The sequence below is a fragment of the Schistocerca nitens genome, chromosome 2, assembly GCF_023898315.1.
Source record: "Schistocerca nitens isolate TAMUIC-IGC-003100 chromosome 2, iqSchNite1.1, whole genome shotgun sequence".
NCBI classification, from domain to species: Eukaryota; Metazoa; Arthropoda; class Insecta; order Orthoptera; family Acrididae; genus Schistocerca; species Schistocerca nitens.
Genome location: NC_064615.1, coordinates 937,313,624 through 937,319,830, shown reverse-complemented (window position 1 = coordinate 937,319,830; position 6,207 = coordinate 937,313,624). Strand labels below are relative to the sequence as shown.

Genomic DNA, 6,207 nt, shown 5'->3' with positions numbered 1-6,207 from the left:
TGGGTTGTTTTAATTTAGCTGTTCAGCTTTGTTTGTTAAGGAGGGAGTAACAACAATCGTTGTGAGGAAGCATCACTGATTTGTAATTCTTGTCAAGTTTTAGATAACAGTTGCCTGAGTAATTTTTCGGGCGTACTGACATGCTTGTTACTTGTTGGCGTGGCCAGCTCTAATTCTCTAGCCGAACATTTGTTTACGGTTGAAATAAGCGGTTACAGGTGTGACGCACCCTGAATAGAGACCTTGCGTTCTTTGGCACGCTTTATTAAATCTAATACGACATATTTGGAGATTAAAGTTCTTGTTCGGATGCTGCGAAATTTCTTGTGCCGGCTTCTGCTCTAGCCTTGATAACAGTGACTTTTTATTTTTTTTACTTGGGTCAATTGTAACATCACAGTAGGTGTCGTTACATGATTAAAAATGAGTTATGCAACTAATTAATCTCAGCCCCAACAACCACATGCCTGTTGATGCAATATGTGCCTACAAGTTTCTATTTTTCATTCTTATGTGCACGTTCTGTGTCGTGATTTCCATTTTTCACCCTTCCTGAAAGTGTGTGGTCAAGAGTGAACGATTTGAATACAGTAGCAGACGATCCAGAGAAGTTTTGTGTTTCTTAAGGTTCTACCAACCTAAACGGTGTCGGTGGAAGGCAGAGAGCAGGAACAGCTTGGACAAAGATGAGTAAAGCAAAACGTTTTCCTAGCAGAGGTTGGTCATGGGCCTCCCCCACCACCTTGGGCGGTTTGGAGACAGCTCTGTGCGACGGTTACAGGTGGAGTTCTTCCGAAGACAGGTAAGCGACCAGACGTTCCCTCAGAACGTCTGTGTCGAACAAGGGACAAAAATCAAATTTGTGTGAAATCTTAAGGGACTTAACTGCTAAAGTCATCAGTCCCTAAGCTTACACACTACTTAACCTAAATTATTCTAAGGGCAAACACACGCCCCCATGCCCGAGGGAGGACTTGAACCTCCGCCGGGACCAGCCGCACAGTCCATGACTGCAGCGCCTCAGACCGCTCGGCTAATCCCACTTGGCGAACAAGGACAAAAGACATTTGAATCTGTTAATAATAATTTGTTAATCTCAACAATTTCTTCTCCTGGCAATTTTTTGAATTACCATTTACGTTCTGGTTACAATTTTTGGTTCAGTTAATCAGTCTCATAACAGTGTGACTTTCGTTAGGCGCGACCACGCGGTCTACAGATTCAAAGCGCAGCCCAAGCGTTAAAAGTTACTGCTTGCCATATTATTTTATTTTTGCGGGACATTTTAAACTATCAATAAAACTGTACCGAGCGTATATTCGGCAAGATGAATCGATTTGATACCAAGCGCTTCACGCAGAAATATTCAGCCACCAAAATCCTGCTCGATTCCAGCCACGAGGTGAACACAATTCTTCTCGCTAATAAATGCTGTCGACATTTTGTTTGCTGTGTGAATTAGTGCATGTGAATGTATGTGTTATAAACTTGAGCAGTGACCACGTGCTCCCAAGATTTTCCTGCCCAACAGGGCTCTGCATATTAAGGCCAACGTGGCTTGTTATTCCCGTCTGGCTCTGGCCCTGAAACGCTATGGGACTTAACATCTGAGATCATCAGTCCCGTAGAACTTAGAACTACTTAAACCTAACTAACCTAAGGATATCACACATATCCATGCCCGCGGCAGGATTCGAACCTGCGACCGTTGCAGCAGCGCGATTCCGGACTAAAGCGCCTAGAACCGCTCGTCCACACCGGCCGGCATTCTCGTCTGAGAAAGCCATAGGATCGTATATAAATGTACCAGGAATGTTTTGTCCATCTATTAATCACAAAAAGATTACTGTCAACATGCGAAATAATAGTCAAGAAATAAATACTTTATTATTTGAAGCTATTCCCGTGATCGTTAATTTATTTTCATTACATCTGAAAACAGTGCCACATTTGTAGTATTGATGATTACGCTCCTAAAATCCAAAGCGCTTGGCTCAAGTTTAGCTAATGGTACGTAGCTTTCTCTGACTGCCCCATAGAATACCATAACGTTATCCGTTGCGACCTTAATAAATTCAATCAGTGAATTTAGATGGGCCTAAATCTATTTCAAATAACGGGCGAAAGTATTCAGAGAAGGTTACGTCGCCAAAGAAAAATAAGAGCGAACGTGGACAGGATATGCCATCATAGCAGGCTGGAACAAAGGAAATAATAATAATCAAAAGAAGATCCTTCTAGCGAAAGTAAGTAACCCTCCTTAGGCTGCCACTCAATGAACAGTAAGATGCCAGTGGTGAGTTACACAACGAACTATTGATTTATCCCAGCTTTATTTATTAGAGCTTCTATGTGTGTTGTAGATGATCCGGCGTTAACTTCACGCCTTGTCGCCACGGATCGGGTGCCAGAGGCCTACTTCGGAATGTAACGTGCCGTCCGCTGGCCTGCACCCTGATCTCACACCGGGCGGGTTCCTCATAATTTACTGCGGTCTAAGGACCGTCTTTGAGGATATTGTTCTGCATGAAAATTTGAAAGAAATTCAATTATTATACTGCTTTATAAGAAAAGATTTAAACTGCTTCTGCAATGCTTTGGAGCATAATGAAAATTTGGTTTCTTAATATAAATGAGCCTTGTGGTGAAAACGCGCAGTTTCAGTAACAAAAGATGTAACGCCTGAAATTGCTAAACTGCTTCTTATAATACTTATGGAACATAATGCAAAATCTGCATTCTCCCTGTGGGTGAACCTTCTCTAATGTTTCACTGTTTTAAAAGGGAAAAAAAATTATTTCTTGCAGCTAGTAAAAGTTTATTATCAAAAGAAAGGAACTTAAGAAAATTTAGTATATAGTAGTAATAAATTTATGAAGTCGTAATTTTAAAGAAACAAACGATGTTCAAGCTGTTACCCAGACTTTCCGTTAGTACGCCTTGACTGTGTCCTCTTATTAATCAGCATCCTTGTTAAGGCTAGCTAGAGCATGGGTGTGTTCTAGTCCATCTTGTTTTTACTGAACATCGTTTGTTGTTTGGTGAGATACTTTTCGTGTATGCTTTTCTTGCTACAAATTTTTTGTTGTGTTCGGGAACTGTTTGAGGCTGACTTTCGTTTCAGGTACCCATTGTAACATGGAAGCTCATAAAGTGACTGGAGTGGGGACTCTGAAGAAAAAGGAGCTATGATATGAGTTGTGAGTTCTAGCGACCGTAGCAGTCGCACGGTTCCTGACTGCGCGGCTAGAACCGCGAGACCACCGCGGCCGGCGGTTCAGTTCTTTGATTGTAATTGCATTTCTCTGTCATTAGTTATAATCTGAACAACCTGTTGTACTAAGCTGTTCGTTTCAGTTTCAGTTTTTGAAAGACCGAGTTTTATTGATGGATTTTAGCTGCGGCTTGTGGTTCCGTCGAGTGAGTTTTCTTCTAATAAGTGTTCACAAGTGATGTTTTAAAACGTTCCTTCAGAGCGGTGTTAATAACTGTCAATCAGTTTAACCTTGAAAATATTAACAGCGAACTGTCATCAGGGCTTTAGTCAGTTGTCAGAAAGGACGCGTTGGGATCCACTCGCACCTTGGTTGCCGACTGAAATTAAGAGGTTGGTTGCTTTGAAGTAGCCTTATCATTGTCATATTGTCTGCTAATCTGTTTAACTTTTAAGCACAGGAGCGCATCTTAACCCCGATTCTTTCGACAGACAGCTTTCACATTAAAAGTTAAGTCATTCGTTTGAGTAACTGAATCACTCTAGTCATCAATAGTTCTTATATAGTTTTCATGTGTTGCAGAAGAGCGTTTAATAAGACAGACTGGCCGGCCGGAGTGGCCGAGCGGTTCTAGGCGCTACAGTCTGGAACCGAGCGACCGCTACGGTCGCAGGTTCGAATCCTGCCTCGGGCATGGATGTGTGTGATGTCCTTAGGTTAGTTAGGTTTAATTAGTTCTAAGTTCTAGGCGACTGATGACCTCAGAAGTTAAGTCGCATAGTGCTCAGAGCCATTTGAACCAATAAGACAGACCGTGTCTAGTGCGGTAGTAAACACCGCTGTTCCATCCGATAACGGGCGGGCTGTCAGGTCCAGCCGTCTTGTAATCACTGTCATATTTTTTGCTGTTTTGCAATACAGCACTTCATATGAAACTTCCTGGCAGATTAAAACTGTGTGCCCGACCGAGACTCGAACTCGGGACCTTTGCCTTTCGCGGGCAAGTGCTCTACCAACTGAGCTACCGAAGCACGACTCACGCCCGGCAGGAGAGCTTCTGTAAGGTTTGGGAGGTAGGAGACGAGATACTGGCAGAAGTAAAGCTGTGAGACCGGGCGTGAGTCGTGCTTCGGTAGCTCAGTTGGTAGAGCACTTGCCCCCGAAAGGCAAAGGTCCCGAGTTCGAGTCTCGGTCGGGCACACAGTTTTAATCAGCCAGGAAGTTTCATATCAGCGCACACTCCGCTGCAGAGTGAAAATCTCATTCTGGAAACATCCCCCAGGCTGTGGCTAAGCCATGTCTCCGCAATATCCTTTCTTTCAGGAGTGCTAGTTCTGCAAGGTTCGCAGGAGAGCTTCTGTAAAGTTTGGAAGGTAGGAGACAAGATACTGGCAGAAGTAAAGCTGTGAGACCGGGCGTGAGTCGTGCTTCGGTAGCTCAGATGGTAGAGCACTTGCCCGCGAAAGGCAAAGGTCCCGCGTTCGAGTCTCGGTCGGGCACACAGTTCTAATCTGCCAGGAAGTTTCATATCAGCGCACACTCCGCTGCAGAGTGAAAATCTCATTCTGGCAGCACTTCATATTTCTTTTGCAAAGATTAAAAGCTTATTGAACTTAAGGTTTAAGGTCAAAAAAATTTTGTAAATTTGTTCATTTTTTAAAGAATATTTTATGGTTAAATGCTTCGATTATCTGTAAAATAAGTTGATTATTGTTAAATAAACAGGTTGTAAGGAAAGAAAGTTACTCTGGTGGGTCCTCCCTTCCACGTTTTCCTTAATTCCAGTAAGTTCCACGTATCATTTACATAGCTCTGTATCTGAATACGCATGCGTGTACCTGTTTCTTTGGCGCTTCAATGTAATTAAACTGAAGGTGTTCCGAGTACTGTAGTGTAACGTTGTTGCTTCAATTTGTTATGAAAGCGGTGCTGATAGACAATAAAAGCGGTTTACAAGCTGTGAGCTGTCTGGGGAAGTTAACCTTGCATTACTGCGCAACTGTTTCACCAGGTATCCAGTCTAGCTTACCAAATTCCCAACCAGACTAACATATATATATATATCACCGGTTGTCGTATGACTATTAAAAGATAATAATTAATGTTAGTCTGGTTGGGAATTTGGTAAGCTAGACTGGATACCTGGTGAAACAGTTGCGCAGTAATGCAAGGTTAACTTCCCCATATATATATATATATATATATATATATATATATATATATATATATATATATATATATATATATATATAAAAGAGAATCTAAATAAAAAGAAATAAATCAGTTTATATTTGGAAATTTATTTTAACATTGATCCTTGGAATTTCAGCATATTAAACTTGATTCATAACTAAACTGGTGCCTTATTTAGGATTGTGAAAATGTTTGTTTGTAATCTTACGGAACACATCAAATATGGAGCCAAGATTGGGAGACTGCATACAACACTGCATTCATAAAATAACACACAAAGAACGTTGAAACATATGCAAGAGGAAATTAACCACAACCAGCCGATTCAATTTCCACCCAAAGAAGTTACGTTCGTAGCGCAATCCTGTCCGTCATGAAATTACCACACACTGGTATACTAAATTCATACTAAGTCTCTGTGAAATCTTCCCGAAAAGAATAGCTGAGGGCTACTTTGATGCTTACACCACATGCTTCACGTGGTCAACTTGGTTTACACAAAGAGTGTAACTCCACAATAATTTTGATAACTAAAATAAATTACATCGAAACGCAATTTACTAAAGAAAAACCTCGAACTGGTTACTATCGTCTTATTATTAACCTGATGGGTCAAACAATTGTATAAGCACGTGGTGCTGGTCTCACAAAGTACACCCCACGTGGGTTGAACTAAAGAAAAGTTGCTATATTGAAAAATATTGTCAAGACGAGACGTTATAATCTCACGCACATTCGCATTTAAGATTGATGATCTTAGTTAGAGTTACTGATCAACACGTGGTTCCACTTTACTCAC

General features: G+C 41.4%; 1 non-coding gene across 1 annotated transcript; it reads left to right on the top strand.

Annotated features, from left to right (window-relative positions):
- The first annotated feature begins 4,340 nt into the window (after positions 1-4,340).
- Positions 4,341-4,415, top strand: Trnas-cga (transfer RNA serine (anticodon CGA)). Its single transcript has one exon. It is a non-coding gene; the product is annotated as a tRNA-Ser (tRNA).
- The last annotated feature ends 1,792 nt before the right edge of the window (positions 4,416-6,207 follow it).